Source organism: Haemaphysalis longicornis, unplaced genomic scaffold (genome assembly GCF_048455015.1).
Source record: "Haemaphysalis longicornis isolate Haplotype H1 unplaced genomic scaffold, Haemaphysalis longicornis Haplotype H1 scaffold_1, whole genome shotgun sequence".
NCBI classification, from domain to species: domain Eukaryota; kingdom Metazoa; phylum Arthropoda; class Arachnida; order Ixodida; family Ixodidae; genus Haemaphysalis; species Haemaphysalis longicornis.
The window spans coordinates 213969966-213987079 of record NW_027526203.1 but is presented as its reverse complement, the minus strand read 5'-3'; the positions used below and the strand labels follow the sequence as shown (position 1 = coordinate 213987079).

Sequence of the window (17114 nt, the reverse complement as noted above, 5' to 3'; positions counted from 1 at the left end):
TGTTGTGACAGAGAAAAATAAGAGTTCGATTCTAAAAATTTAACTAGGTTAGAAAACAATATGTGTTCAATTAGTTTACACGGATTACTAGTTAAAGAAATAGGTCGATAATTAAGGGGTGAGTGCCTGTTGCCAGATTTGAAGAATGGAACCACCTTTCCAATTTTAAATTCAATTGGTAGCACACCGTGATCGAGCGACTGTTGATAAATTTTTGTTAGTATAATGGAAGAATAGTAACTAGTACTGATTAGAATTTTTGGACTGATGAGGTCGCATCCAGGAGCAGAGGATGGTTTTAATGATTTAATAAGTTTTTCAACACCTACCCGCCGCGGTGGCTCAGTGGCTAAGGCGTTGCGCTGCTGAGCACGAGGTCGCGGGTTCGATTCCCGGCCGCGGCGGCCGCTTTTCTGATGGAGGCGAAAAGCAAAAACACCCGTGTGTACGAGATTTCGGCGCACGATAAAGATCCCCAGGTGGTCAAAATTAAACCGGAGCCCTCCACTACGGCGCGCCTCATCGCCTGCGTTGCGTCGGCGCGTTAAACCCCACAATCAATCAATCAATTTTCAACACCACAAGAATTGATGGTAATTGGGGGCATCTGGTTGTGACTGTAATTGCAAGGTAAAGGTAGTGGGACATTAGTAGTTTCGGAGAAATTCGATGCAAAGGCTTGATTGAGAACTTCAGCACTTCGGTTGGAAGGAATAGCGGTATTATTTTCATCAACAAATGTTAAGCAGTCACCATCTTTGGGGGGGTTAATAACGCGCCAAAACGTTTTTGTATCGGTTGATAACATCGATGGTAAAGTAGTAGTCAAAAAATTTTCTTTAGCATTTTTAAGAGCAGTGACGTAATCTTTAGATGCCTCTTTGTAGGCAGCCCACCGAACAGAGCTAGGGGACAGCCTGGCTAATTTATATAAACGTTTCTTTCGGTTAGATAAGCGTTTTAAGTGAGTAGTATACCATGGCGCGTTATCATTAGAAACTATGATGCGAGTGGGTATGTACTTATCTGTTAGTTCTTTAATTTTGTCAGAGAAGATGTCCCAGCTAGTTTGTACCGAGCGACAGTCGAAATCTTCGAGGAACGGGTCGAGAAAACCGGATAATTCTTCATTAAATGCGTCAAAATTGCCTCTTTCGTAAAGCAGAATTGTTTTAATGTTATTTTTACATTTCGGACGTGGTAAGTTAATGTCAAACGATAGCATATAGTGGTCGCTTAAGCCGGGTAGGTGCGCAATACTGGATACGTAATCTGGTCTAGAAGTTAGTACAAGATTAAGAATATTGGCAGACGTTTGCGTTGATCTAGTTGGCTGCCTGATCAGCTGTGATAAAGAAAAAACTGAACACGTGTTGAAGAAGTCATTAGCAAAGGTTGAAAAAGGCTGCAATGTGGGCGGTTCATTTTCCCAAGATATGTTTGGAATGTTAAAGTCACCAAGTAGGAACAACGGGATATTAGTATGACGCGTGCAAACCAGGTTGATAACATCGTGTAGCTCATTTATAAATGTAGGAGTATTATGGGGTGGACGGTAGCAAACACCGATGATAAGCTTTTGGGAAGTTAGTTCGATGATAGCCCAAATTATTTCTAGGTTGCTTTGCACATGAATACATTGTGATGGAATGTTTTTATTGATGGCTAGGAGGACGCCGCCCCCCGATCGCAAAGTGCGGTCACAACGAAAAACCGAGAAACGGTGTGCTGGAAAAAATAATTCGTGATCTGAAATGTGCGGCCGTAGCCACGTCTCAGTTAATACTAAAATGTCTGGTTTAATTGTCTCAACTGCCGATGTTAGTGAGTCACGCTTGTTGAGGATACTACGAATGTTAGTAAAAAGAACTGATACACGCGACAGGTCCTGACCACTTCCCCTCACGCGCCCCTACGAGGACGTAGTAGCGCGCGAGTTCAAGCGACGCTGATCGTTAGTGATTGAGGGTCGTCGTACGTCTTCGGATATTTCATTAGTAGCCTTATTGTAGATGTAGTGCGTCTTGTTAATAACGAGTGTTTTGTATCGAAGGTGAAAGAGTGGTTCGCCTGGTTGATTTTTCGCAAACGCAGTTAGTTTGTTACGAATTTCCCGCGTTGCAGGGCAGAAATCTTCGGACACCGTTATGTCATTTTCTTTAAGTTTCTTGCGTGCAGAAAGTACTTGGTCCTTTGTTTTAAAGCTTGAAAATTTAACAATTATTGGACGGGATTTAGTAGGAGAAAAAGACCCTAAACGATGAGCGCGTTCGAACGCGTTGTCCGGAAAAGTGGGGAGAACGTTAGTGAGGACCCCCTTCACGAGCGATTCAGACTCCTCCCAAGTCTCGCGGACAGAGTCCTGGAATCCATAAAAGATCAGGTTATTTTGACGAGATCTATCCTCAAGATCGTCCACACGCGACTGCAAGGAATCAGGATTAGTGACTACTGTCGCTATATCCTCGCCGATACGCTCGAGCACTTCAGTTTTCTCTTCTACTGCCAAGAGACGCGTTTGGATGTTTTCTATGCTGGCTTCAATTTTCTTTTGTCCTGCTTGGATGGATTTAAGGCCAGCCTCTAAATCAGCCTGACACTTCGCCGCATGAATGGAACGGGACTGCAGATTCTTAAGTAGGTGAAACACGACGTTCATCTGCTCAGCGGGGTCATCGGGCAAACTTTCAAGTGCAAGAATATCGGCAGAGCGAGTCTTGGGGGACCGGGATTGGTTTCCACATCGCCCGAGCATAGTAGCAAAAACGACATCGAGAAACAGTCGGCGATAATGTCACACAACACCCCGGGGCACGGGAGCAATAGCAAACAACGATTGTCACTTCTCTTTGCGTATAACGGATAAGTATTACGCACCTGCAAAACGTAGAGGCGAGAAGCGTGAGCCATGCTGCCTAGACTGCTCCCGTGCCCACTGAGGTGGCTGGCTGGCAGGTCGCGTTTTATACAGGCCGGGCTGGACGGTGTTGACGTAGATGAGGTGGGTGCGCCGAAGTCCGTGCGCACGAAGAAAGTCACGTTCAAAGGTCGGCTGTGGTTCCAGGGGTGGTGATTAGTTATCTTCACCGGCTCAGGAAAGATTGTAGATGCGCCTGCCGAAACAGACGCTCTTGGCAAACGAAGCAGCACCGCAGACATGAAGAAAGCCTGCAAAACGTAGAGGCGAGAAGCGTGAGCCATGCTGCCTAGACTGCTCCCGCATAATGGCATAATGTTATGGCATAATGTTAAGTTCTGGAAAGATTGGGGACGATGGCGCGGTGGTGGGGGCGCATGTCATTATTCTCATCGCCCTTTTTTGGAGTTTGACAATAACGGAGCTGTATGACGCGAATGTATATCCCCAAGACTCTATACAATAACTAAGATGGCAGTTAAAAATGCTAAAGTATATAATTCTTAGTGTTTTAGCGTCAAAGTGTTTGCGCGCTTGAAGTAATGTATAGCATCCAAAAGACAACTTTTTGCTCAGCTCTCTTATGTGAGGCGCCCAGTGCATTGATTTATCTATAGTTATTCCCAAATATTTATATTCCTCAACTTTACTAAGGGGTGTATTTCCTATGTATAACTTGCAGTCGTCTGTTACTTGTTTTCGGTTAGAGCAGAAGACTATAAATTTTGTTTTTTTGATATTTAGAACTAATTTATTACTGTTAAACCAGTGTAATGTCTCACGTAATTCTAAATTTGCTAGAGTTTGGCTTCTTTTAGACTGTGATGAGAGACGAGTAAAGCAGTATCATCGGCATAAATAACTGCGTCGGCGTGATTTAGGGAAGTGGGGTAGTCGTTGATAAATAGAGAAAATAATATGGGACCAAGAACCGACCCCTGGGCTACCCCTGCTAGGACAGTTTTTAACCCAGATTTGCTGTCTGCTATATGTACAAACTGTTTACGGTTACTTAAATAACTGCGAAAAAAGTTTAAGGTTGGCCCTCGAAATCCATAGCGTTCTAGTTTTTGCAACAAAATGCCGTGATCCACACAATCAAAAGCCTTTTGTATATCAAGAAATATGCCTAATGTAATTTGGTTGTTATTTAGGGCTTGGTTAATTACATCTGTTACTGCATTAACTGCCGTTGTAGATGAGTAATTTTTGAGGAAAACATGTTGATTTGTTTTTAAGATTTCATATTTTTCAATGAATTCCATTACCCTCTTCGCTATTAGCTTTTCAAACAAGATATTAATGCACGATAAGATTGTTATAGGACGGTAGTTTTCTATACAGTTGGGGTCCTCTCCTTTGAATATAGGCACAACTCTACCAATTTTTAGCTGTTCGGGGTAACTTCCGCAGTAAAAAGATATATTAAATATTTTTTCTAGTGGGTGACACAAAATGTCGATGTTAGCTTTTAATATGTTAATTGATATTTCATCATGACCCATTGCTTTATTTGACTGCATCTGTCTGGTCATAGCGATTATTTTTGCGGTGGTTATCTCTTTGAATGCGAAGCTATTAATAATCGGTGGGGGTAGTAGGGGGGCCGGTTCATTACTGTGTATATTTTTTAGGGTCCTACTTATGTTTATAAAGAAGTCATTGAATTTCGCAGCAAGTGTAGCTTGGTCACAATTCAGGATACTCAAATCAGGGAGTATGTTGAACTTTTGTGTAGGCTTTATACTGAGTTTATTATACGCCATATTTCTTTTGAGTTGCCATTGTTTTTGAGTATAAGTTTACTGTAGTAAACTTTTTTCTGTTTTCGTATTAGAGACAGCGAAAAGTTGCGCATAGTTTTGTATTGTTCTTTATAATAATCATTGCCTTTGTGTTGGTTCATTTTATTGAGCCAGTAATCTCTTTTTTTAATCACTTGAAGTATGTTATTTGTCATCCAGGGACAGATGGGCGTTGAGAGGTACAATGATCTGCGAGAGTTGCAGTTTGACTTAATGCAGCTTGCTCGTAAGTTTGCATAAAAACGTTCGTACGTTAGGTTAACATCGTTATCGAGATCCTCGTTACCAAGATCTTCGTTAAAGTTTGTTTCTTGTATTACTGTTCTTGTTCTTTCATAGTCCCATCGTTGTGCTTGATATGGAGTATGTTTAATGTTCGAAAGGTGAGTATTCGGAGCAATAATGTAGGTAGGATAGTGGTCAGCGACATTTTCAGCAATGACGCCCGCTTCTACTGAGCTTGGACAGAAATTAGAAAGAATGTGATCAATGATGGAAGAGGACACTTCTGTTACCCTAGTAGGGCATGTAATGTGGTTTTGAAAACCATATGAGCTAAGTAAGTTTAGGTAATCAGTGCTAGAGGGATCTGCTATATTGATGTTAAAATCCCCGCATATGATCACTTTTTTATTCGTGGTAGCAAAGTGTTGTAATAGGTCTTCAAACTGTTTTAGAAAAGCCTGAATTCCAGAGCCAGGTGGCCTGTAGATCACACCAATCGTAATTTCCGTACCAAGCTCTACAAACAACATCTCATATTCACTTTGCATTTCCGTTATGTCCTTCAGTTGTTTATATGTTATTGCAGTGGACAAGTAAAGTGCAACACCACCGCCTCTTGAGTCAGTTTTTCTTGGTAGCGACAGAAAATGATAACTCGGTATGTTAATAAATTTTCTTTCTTTCAACCATGTCTCCGAAATTGCTATTATACTGCAATCAAATGTAAGTCTACATACTAAAGTTATTAAAGAATCAATATTTTTGTTAAGGCTTCTAGCATTACAATGAAGAAGGCTTAAAGTTTCGCAGCCAGCGCTCGCCATAGCTGTGTCGATTTTCTGTTTAGGTTAGAGGGATGATTCATACTATTTTGGCTAAGTCGGCCAGTGTGGCGATGTGAACTACGCTGGAATTTTCCGTCTTCCTGGCTAGTATTTTCGATTCGGCAACCCATACGAACTTCCACTTCTTTTCCTTTTTTTTTTGGCGATAGCCTTGCCAAGCACAGCTTTGTATTCAGGACACAGGTGCTCGTTAATATATACTGGGCTGTCATCGGCGAAACTAAAATCACTTGTCGTCAGCCTTTTCTTCTTAGCGGCCTGCAGCAACTTATTCCTCGCTGATCTCGACACAAATCTAACAATTATGTTAGTTTTGGTCGGCTCTTTTGTTGGCACGCGGTGAACGACGTCTATGTCTGACGGTTCCAACTGCACCTCAACTTTTTCTGCTATTGCCTGAACGATTTCTGTTAGCGATTCCTTTGGTTCCTGTGGCATGCCCTCAATCTCAATGTTTTGCTTCCTAGTAAACTGTTTCAGCTGCGTCATTTCGGTTTCCATGTGGATGACGTACCGCTCAAGCTCTTCCTTTTCTGCTTTGAGTGCAGTGTGCTCTTTTTTCAGCGAGTCAAGTTCCTCTTTGGTTTTGCGCAGTTCCTCAAAAGTCAGGTTCATGTTGTTCATACCTTCCACTACGTCATCAAGTTCTTTTTTTAAGCTGGCGTTAGCGTTATCCATTTCTTTTTTTAGAGCCGCGTTCGCTTCGACAACATATTTTAGCAGCTCTTTTATCGACCCTGGTGCTTTCTCCGCCATTGCAACAACGAGCGATCCAAGCTTTTTTTTTTTTTAATTTAGAAAACAAAAACAGTGCTCCACAAACCTGCAAGAGTGTAGCACAGTAATTAGCGCTGCCCGTAGCGACGCTGCCTAGCTTGGATCGCTCGTTGTTCTGCTGGCCTCTGGTCCCAGCTGGTCCTTTTGTAGTCGCCTGTCGCCGGTTGCCTTGTTGGGCGCATGAATGCTACGATCCGAGCCCGTGACATGCGTGACATCTTTCCTACTAGAAATGACACCCCGAACCACCAGGAAATAGAAAACGGCGCTGCTGCTTGCGGGGCAAACATCAGCGCAGCGTGCCTATGGGCGTTTGAGGGGGGATCGGAATATCTTAGTTAAATCGGAGTTTTCGCAAAATGGGATTTAATTAAATCGAGTTTTGACTGTATTTAGTTCTTGACGATTTATTATCGTCGTTTTTATTGTAAAGATAAGTAAGAGTGACAGTGTTTTTCACGGCCAGGAACTTGGTATACTTGCTGGGATTGCGCGAAACCGTTGGGTTATGGCTTTCTAACCTAACGACAACGAACTTGCAACTTTTCGGCATTGTAGATACATTTGTGGGCATTGAATTGTGCTGATAACCCAAGTCACGTAATGCGTCATCGCCTGTGGGGCAACGCTTGACCAGTGCTGTGGCCAGTGTCAGCTGCGGATCCTTTGCAGGGCCATCGACGGTGCCACGTACCTGTACAGAATGAGTCATCTATTCATGTACTACCTTGTATCGCAGCGATCCTCCAGCTTGTGAACTGCGGTCGGAGACTGATCCTCCGACTTTCTGGCCATTGCTCGCGTCTGCGAAAGGAGGCACTGTCATAAACTGTATGTTCCGCTCTTTGAAAAAATGACTGTCGAACTTCGGCTTGACGGCATCATAATTGTTTGCTTCTTTTGCGGTCAGTCCAAACATAGCCAACACTTGACGGGCTCGGCATCCCATTATGGGAAGTATCGTGTGGACCTGGGCCTCCCCCGAGCGTTCGTTGAGAGTTATGGCGAAGAGGTAGTAATCGAAGTGTTCCAACGCGGACATTAAAGAGGCCATTTCTCTGCTCCATTTTCAGTTCTATTCGTGAAGGGATCGTTTGCCTTTTATACAGAACATGTATAATTTATGCAAATCTGAAGAAAGTTGCTATATATATCCTTACAGTTCGTCGTGGAGAGCCGGGCGGATATGTCTCATCTCTCGTGATATACGCGCTACGGGGACAAAATAATGCAACTTGTTTTTGTAAGGACATGTAAGGGCCTACATCTGGGGATAATTTTAGAAAAATCAATTGTTCTTTTTTTATATTAGCGCCTGAACTTTATGCTTTTCAGTTTTTTCTTCAAACTTGCACGCCAATTCCATCTTAAATGTATTGTATAGAATTACAATATTCAGTGCGTTTGTTTAGAAATGTAAGGAGCACATGTGAGTAAAATTTGAAAGTTGTAACTTAAGTACTTTTTCTAATATAGGCTCAAGCTTAGAAAAAAAACTTGCACAACTCCGTCTAATGACGACGATTGCTGAACGGGAAGCTTTCTAGTCATGGATTCTTTGGTTGGCCAACCCAACACGGCGAGTATGTGCTGCTCTGCAGGTACGCACCACTTTCCCAGAATACCCACAGCAACTCTCGGGTGTGCACTAAGTAGGACTAACGTTGGGGTTTGGGGTGTACGGCGCGAATCGGTACCTGATGCTTGGGGCTCGCTTCGACCGTGTCGAAATGGAGCATTCGGTTAGACGCCGGCTTCATAACGCGAGGGGCCCAACTTCGATTCCGCCCCTTCACCCACGATTATTCACCCCCGTCGTCAGAGAGAGTTGGCTCTCCTGCAAGGAGTATTGGCGTACAACGGCATCAGTGGGGGCCGTGAATCTTCGCTTTAAAATTGGGCTCTGAGACTAACTTGATATTTTATTGCGAAAAATGTATATTCTTGTAAGCGACAAAACGGTTTTGGCCAAGTTTACACCAGGCTTAAATTCAGCGCAAATATACTAATTGCCTCTCATGAATATTTTCGTAGATAGACGTCGCTAAATTTGACCAAGGCGCGCGGGCAGGTAGCGACGGGGGTCCGCGTTGTCGAGTTTTAATCTTTTTCCAGTAAGAGAAAATTTTTCCCAGGGAAAATATTGTTGAGTCTGAGCATTAGAGTAATGCATGAGGGAGTGATATAAACAAATTTCAAGCAAATTGAAGAGGTCGATCAGGCACCCTTCGTTCGTTGTTATCTGAAATCCCCCGGTTACTGATTTAACGTGGTGTTACGGTATATGTGCCTTTAAAACCCTTGGAGGACTATAAAATATGCATTAGGGAAATATGTATTAACTTCAATGCGACGTGTCAACCTAAGCTAGAAATAACGTAACAGCGCAATACATGTACAAAGAAAAATGTTTTATAGCATTCAGGTGGTTGTCATATTTTGGGCGCAACAAAATTTCCGGACTGGTAGAGAGGGGGAAGGCCACGAAATTTTCAAATTCCAAGGACCCCCAAAAATATCCACCTTAACCGGCCCGCTAATCCGTCTAATCCAAATTACTGAATGCACCAACCTCACTAATTCACATAAGCTCATCCAATCATCTCACTAATAGACCACCCATACCCGCTAATCCGCCTTAATCGTCTTTAATTCATGCGCCCTTTAATTTTAATACTGAGCAAATTCAAGATGATAGAAAATGCTGTCGCTTCTGCTGCTGAGCATGACGACGCGGGTTTGATTCCCGGCCGCGGCGGCCGCTTTTTTTATGGAGGCGAAAAGCAAAAACGCCCGTGTGTACGAGATTTCGGTACACGTTAAAGATCTCCAGGTGTTCAAAATTTCGGCCTGGTGCGTTGGTCGGCAAAGCTGCGTCAGCATCAAGCAGGCGGGGCTCCTGCAACTCACTCGCAGCAATGCAAGCTGCCGTAGAGCCAGCGCCAACCGCAATACCAGCGGCTTACGGGCGCACATCACCGGTATAGGTCGCCTGAGAGTCCGTCTCTTCCTAAGACTGGTGATCTCTCGCGACGAACAAGTTCGCTACCGAGCTGCGCGAAGCTCTTTTGCCTAAACGGAATCTCGAGCGGAGACTTCAAGGCATCGAGACGCACGCACTCCGGAAGCGCGGAGACAACGGTCCCATTGCTCCCGCTTCCCCCGCAGCGGAGACTGATTCTTCAGCGACCCCCCTCGCGCTTTGTCAGGCGTCAAATCGGCTAACACTCCGCCTCGGATTTGAAACGCGGTAGCGGCGGGCTCATCGTGGGGCTTGCGAACTCCCAAACACCGCACCCTCGCTCGGTAGTGACCGCCGCGCCTGCGGAGAACTTCAACTGGCGCCGCCGGCGCGACCGCACAGGGACTGAGCTACGAGGAAGGCGCCCCGCCGCCATGTTGGAACAAGGCCTACGTACCTCCCGTCTCGCAAGCGGGCCGCGACTGCGGTGCTTGGAGGCATCCTTCTGACGTACCGCCTGGTGCGTGTAGGAAGGTTTACACATTTGCCGTCAAAGCTGTATCAGGCATTAAAACTGTCTGCCTGCAACCGAGTGGCGCGAGGCGTTTCGTCCGAAGTCTTCCGGACAAAGCATAGCGGGCTACGACTGCAGCAACGCCTTTCTCGGGGAGCTAGCAACCTCGAATTCGTCTGAAGACGAGCCCCACGTTCGGGCGCAATGTGGGATATGTAGGGTTCCTCAGGGACCTAGCCAGTCCTGGCGTAACTTGCCGCGTAAGCCACCACGGTAGCTCCCGGCGTGTCAATCACGCGGGCTCCCATGCCTACGGCAGCCAGCGAGGTTCGCCGATACGAGAACACAGTAGACAGTAGTGCCGAAGAACAGCCGTTTATTTGGGGAATCCCAAAGCATGCGAGCACAAGGCTCGACGGCGTTTACGAATGACGCCGTCCGGGTCGTGACCGCGAACGGGAGGCAGGCACTCACGGCGCGCGACAAACAAAGCTCCCACCTGAGATACATGTTCCGCCGCCATATTCCGCCGAACCAGCCCCGGTCGGGTATCCACCGAGACTCCCCAGACTCCCGCGCGCACACGTTCACGCCGCCCGCCCCCGCGTGCCTATGCCCGCACAGATCGGTGGTGCCATGTCTCGGGCGACGCCGACGAACCTGCGCAGCGCCGGACCGGTTTCAGCGCACCAGTCTCTCCCGAAGCGCGCGCCGGCTCGGGATCGCGGGTCGCGGTTCTCCACGATTCTCACAAGCTCCAAGTCAAGGTCGCTTCACACAAGCGCTGCACAAGCGCACATGCGATGTACGCTTCGCTGACTGGTACGCCAGTAGGAAAACATAAGGCCACTTGAAATGCGGGAGAAGAGTTAGCGAAGTCAATATAGGTACTACGGAAATAAAATGAACTGGTACTTTTACCATACACCGCAAAACTAGGGTGCAGGATGCACTTTTTTGCGCTGGGCGAACAAGCACAGCGCTCAGCAGCACGACTACGCATCTGCGAACGCTTTTCCGTCTAAGCAATGCAATTGCTAGACGTGAGATATTGTGGAAACTTGGGGGACGCTTACTGCACAAGCGCAATGCAACAAATAGTCACCTAAGCTGCTTAAAATGCTAAAACTAAATAAAAGTGTAAACTGCTTATACATTATATACCTTATAGTTCAAAGTTCAGCAGCGCAAGAGGAAGAAGCCGTTCGGAGCTGCTGTGTTTTTCCAATAATGCAAGCTGGAAACAGCGCATCGGCCTTTGGCCGAGGTACTTCATCGTCTGGACACGAAGAAAATACTTACAAGATGGTCCTTCCCCGTCTACCGACTGGTACCGTTGTCCTGAACACCGTTTTTCTGCATGCTGATCTCAAAGGCCGCACGTACCGTGCTCCTGACTTCAGGAATGCTCTTGCTCGAGTAATGGATCTCAAAGACGTTATTAGCATTGGTCAATACCAGATGAGCCATGTATGGATGGTAACGTGCGTCAGTGATCTTGCGAAGCACAAGCTTGTAGACCTCGGAAGTTTACCCGTGAAGTCCTTAAAGTGTATGGTGTTTGACCCGGATTCGCGGGAGGTCAAAGTAAAGCTACTTTGGTTACCCCGCCACATGGAGAGCCGACGAATCGTGGAAGCGCTGGAACCGTACGGCACAGTCCAATCTGTAAACCGGGAGATTTGGCGTTGCCCTTGAATGGAACAATAGAAACTTCTAACCGGGATGTCTGCCTAGAGTTGAAAGAAGGTGTCTCTGTGAGCAGTATCCCGCACATGCTAGATGTCTATCGGATCCAGAGCTTGGTACTCATTCCGGGAAGACCACCGCTATGCCTCCATTGTAGCAGGATTGGGCACGTGCGACGGCAGTGCCGTACACCCCAGTGCTACCAATGCCGGCGCTATGGACATACGGTGGAAAACTGTGTAATGACGTATGCTTATCGGGGCCAGGGCCAGGCGTCAGGGGCAGGCGAAGACTACAGACGATGAAACTACCGAACACCTTATGGATGCATCTGAAGTGGAGGATGCTTCAGGAGAAGTCAGCGTCGCCCCAGGCCTGGCCACCGTTTCCCAGCAGTCTCCATCTGCCAATTTTGAGACCCCACAGCATGACCCTGTACTCCGGGAACCAAAACCACCCGATGGTGGGTTTTCGGATTGCAGGAAGTGCGGGCCAGTGGGACCTGTCTTGCCTTCAGCTGAAGATTCCAGGGACTTTGATGATGTGGCCCCGTCAAAGGAGGCCGAACTGTTTGAGAGCTCCTGTGACAGCGCATCACTTCCCTGCAGCGGAGTGGCTAGGGAAGACAGCGCTACTTCCGAAAGCTTCACCAAGGCTGAGGATGGTTCTTCGGAGCCTAATTGTTCGCCGTCGGCATCGTGGGCTGATGCACCCCATTTTTCTGAAGAGATGATTGACGCTGCTTTACGGCCCCTAAAGCGGCCGGCCTCTATTTATTCAGAGGAAACCTGTACTGGTGCAGAGAAGAGGTAGGCGCCTGACCTTGCAGCAGTTGCAGGGGAAGATCCGGAAGCTAGCAGGTCAAATGTGCGGCCCACCCCCTGGAGGCAGTCTCAGCGGTCGTCAAAAACTAGGGTGACTCCTTTCGGTGAGAGAGCGAATAGCTGATTCCTATGGCCAACACACACGTACACACGTAGCAGCAGTACACGTCGCCTCACTTTATGTAAGGGGATTAAGACAGAGACGCAGACAGTATTAGCTTCTGCAGCTTTTTCAGGGAAATTCTATAACTATTGCGGCCATTGAGGAGAACAAGCTAAGTACAGATGAGGACACGCAGGCAGCTCTCCAGCCCTGAGTGGATGAAGTTGGGCGGTTTGTCTGCTGCGACGTTGACATATCGGGAACTGAATGGCGCATTATTTGCTTGTATGCCCCCAACAAATTGACTGAGAGGAGGAGTTTTTCCCTCTCCTTGGCTCAATTTTTGTGCACCGAGAGAAGTGTGCTACTGCTAGGTGATTTTAATGGACCTCTCCCGGGGTACGTCACGCGGCGGCCGTGACGTCACGGCGAGCGCACGTGCTGGGTGTGGCCGGGAGGGTGGTTGGCAAAACATTCGGACCCCCGCGCGGCGCGTATGCAGTGAGGCTGCATTAGACGCGCGCAAAAGTGGAGTTTGTGTTTATGTGTTCGGTTTTCTGATGCCGGTGGGTTGCTGTACTCTCGGCTAAGCAAATCGTGCGAGCAAAATCAGCGGCATCAGGCTTTGCCGCGTCCCCAAACAGGTAAATTCGGCAGGTATTGTGGGTGCGTGCAATGCGCCGAAGAGGCTAGCAGCACAAGCAGCGACATCGTCTGCTCTTACTCATAGCAACGTTTCTCATTCTCGAACTTCTGCTGTTCTTCAAAGCGCAGTCATATCGTCTACATTGGCAGTCCGCGCTGATTACTGCCATGAAATGATGCTGTTCATTTACCATCGGCTATCATGCAGCACCAGCAGAAATAGTACCGGGGTTGGGGTCAGATGGAAACTTTCTTGCTGGGAAATATTGTCATGTTTTGATGAGATAGAGTACTGTATTAAAAATACAATGAATGCCTGACCTGCTTAGCTACGCGAAATAAATGTTTCGAAGAAGTATCCGCGATAGCCGCCTGCCGCCAAATCGACCACGACAAGTTTGGTCGTATGGGGAGATCTGTTCAAGACGAACAAAATTCATTGCTTGTAAATGCAATAAAGTTTTACCTTGATCAAAGATATTATGCCTTAAGGACGCGGCAAAACTGATATGCTTGCCGTGCTCACATGCATGTAGCATCATGCTTTCGGCGTGAGATGGGCCGCTCACGCGTCTCGAAAAAACTCGATATCTGTTGGCCCTGAGCGAACGGACTCAGTGAATGTATTCTTTTGTTGCGGCCTCCCGACGCCGGCGAATTCAGCGGGTGTACAAGGACACTAACTTTAACTATCATGAAATAATGAGTACCGATAATTATTTCAGTGCCACTGTCGCAAGCTATGCGCACTAACAATATGTGGCTGCTATGTTACTCTCACAATGGCGATGAGCCGTTTCGCGATTTTACTTGGGAAAAATGTAACAAAGCAATCGGTCACCTATGTATGAGCACGACATCATCGCGATAATTTTATTTGAATAATTTTTGGTTTTTGCTCTTTATATTTTTGTTTCGTTGCTGCTAATTTTACTTTTTAATCTTTTCATGCTTTACCTTTCCTTTCCCCCCTCGACATGAAATCGTTCGTAAGCCACTGTCTCCGGGCGACGCAGAGATCCCAAGAACAGGGAGCGTATAGGCTGCCTCAGGCACCGCGCTCAGCTTAAGCGGACCTCGAAAACAACAATGAATGAGCTTTCCTTGGTATGTGTCCTAACATAAAGCATCATAACAAAACATTCTTGGAACGCGTCGCAAACGCACCAATCTTCAGAATGACTCGTTAATGCTGTTCTGTCACGCACTGATTATCCGAAAGCGTCACTCGTCATATACGAAAGTGTTGCGGAGGTTGTTGGTGCAGAAAGCTACATGGAGGTGCGACGTCCGCAGCTAGGATAGCTAGACCCCCACCTGTAATGTATGCGGCCAGCGACAGCCCGAACCATCGGCACATCATTCCTTTCGGGCACCGCGCGGCCAGGCCGGGCCGGCGGCGCAGGCGCGTTCTGCCAACCGAAGCCGCATTTCGCGGCCGCCAGCAGGCGCCACCCGTCGCGCACGTGCGCTTCTTGACGTCACGGTGTTTACATACAGGGAGAGGTCCATTGTGTGTGTACTCAGGAGGATCGTTCGGCAGGTAACTGGCGCTATGATTCCAGTGCCGCGGTTGTCAGTGACCTGATCAGTGAATACGGCCTAGTTGACATAGGAAGCGTTATAGGGAGCACTGTACACTTTACGCATTTTCATTGTTTTTCTAGTGCCCGTCTGGACCGAATTTATGTTTCAACGGGAAAGTTCTCCATTGTGCGGGATTATGTTGTTAGGCCAATGTTTTTTACTGATCATTGAATGGTCTCTGCACGAATTGGTCCACGGGGCTGGCGCGCTGCTCCCATCCCTTGGGAACTGTGGAAACTGAACAATAGTATACTCTGGGACGGACTTTTTCAACACACAGTAGCAGCTTGCTTGAACGATACATTCGAACTTTCAAGCCTTAGTATTTTCCAAAAATGGGACCTTTTTAAACAAAAAATCAAAAACGTAGCTATAGAGGCATCGGCTCGGTCAACTTTTTTGAAGCGACTTCACATGCGCGAACTCCGCAGTTCCTTGATGCAATTACATGAGGCTGAAAGAGCTGAGGCAGGGACATTTTTTGATAAAATATGCGATGTTAAAGCTCACATGCAGCAGCATATGACTGAAAAATATCGGGGAGCCCTTGTTCGATCAAGAACGCGAAGGTTTTTGCCGGAGCCGCCAACACGACGCGCATTTGGAGATGAAAAGCAGACAGCACTAGAAAAAGTTATAGTAGAAATTGAGTTTGGGGGCCAAAGCTACTCTGATGGCCGCAGTATACTTGGAGCATTTTGTGCCCATTACGAAAAACTGTTTAAAGGCAACACGGGTACCTGTAGTGCGCCTGATTTTAATGTATTCCTCCAGCCTTTTCCTAAGCTCAGTGACGATGAGCGGGCTGTTTTAGAAGGACCAATTACGCTTCAAGGAGTGGAAATTGCCATTTGAAACCTGCAAACCCATAAGTCACCTGGACCTGATGGCCTCACTTCGGAGTTCTACCAAAAATTCTCGAGTATTCTGGCACCTGCCTTACATGAGGTATTTACAAAGGCCTATGAACTCGATGTCCCGCCTCCTACATTTTACCAAGGTTATACTGTACTAATCCCGAAAAGTGACAACGCAGAAAAGTTGAAAAGCGTGGATGGCTACAGGCCGATATCTCTGTGTAACGTGCATTACAAGATACTCGCGAAGGTGCTGGCGCGCAGGCTACAGATTGTAATCACAAGTCTGATAGGTTCGCACCAGACTTGCGGTATTCAGGGGCGGAGCATTCAGGCCAATGTCCATATTGCTCGTTCAGTACTGCAGTGAGTATCCGATGGTGCTTGGCAGGTTGCGCTGCTTCAAATTGATCTTGCCAAAGCATTTGACAGGGTTAGCCATCCTTTCCTTTTTGTTGTTCTGGAGTCAGCTGGGCTTGGGGAAGCCTTGTAGAAAGGCATATCTCTCTGTTACAAAAGGTGTACGACCCACTTGATTATAAATCGTGAACTCTCTAGACCTATTCCCATTAGATCTTCCGTACGCAAGGTTGCCCGTTGTCACCCCTTTTATTAGGTTTGTACCTTGAGCCCCTGCACATTAGTATTCTCCAAAGCAGTGTCATTCGTGGTTTCTCACTGGAAAACTATGAAGTCAAAGTTTTAGCCTATGCAGATGACCTTGCCTTTTTTTGTACGGACAAGAAAAGTGTTTTGGAGGTAATGATGCTGACACAGCGGTTTTGCGATGTAAGTGGTGCTAAGGGGAACCTTGGAAAATCAAGAGGTTTTTGGAAGGGCTAGTGGGGTACGCAACCGCGTCAATATGGAGGCATAACATGGGACTCTGAGACAATACAGTACCTTGGGGTTCCTCTACATCAGATTCGGAACAGTGGACCTCATTGGTCTTCTTAAGTTACCGTGGTGAAGCGTAAAACGCAGGCATGGATGGGCGGGAGCTGTCTATATTTGCGCGTGCAGAACTGTGAAATGTATTTCTTGTCTCCAAACTTGTTTATGTTCTGCAGGCCCTTAGTTGCGCACGAAATAACGTTCAAGCATTTCACAGAGTGTTGGCTACCTTCGTATGGCGGTCCAAGTGGGAGCCCATGCGCCGCGATAACCTCTTCCTCCCGTTAAGGTCTGATGGTGTTGGATTGGTGCATTTGTTTGTACACCAGCTCGTTTCGCGGTTCTTTTTTATCCAAACGGCTGATCATCCGTTATTAAAAGTTTTTATTTAGCATAAATTGAGTGCTCATTTGCCTTTTTTTATTTGCTCCAGCCCACCCCGCGAATCCTAGGCCGCTTTGGGGCTTTCT

The 17114-nt window shown here is 46.8% G+C and overlaps 1 pseudogene; it reads left to right on the top strand.

Moving 5' to 3' along the window:
• The first annotated feature begins 12055 nt into the window (after nucleotides 1-12055).
• LOC144157260 (uncharacterized) overlaps nucleotides 12056-17114 on the top strand; it is a 5659-nt pseudogene continuing 600 nt past the window's right edge.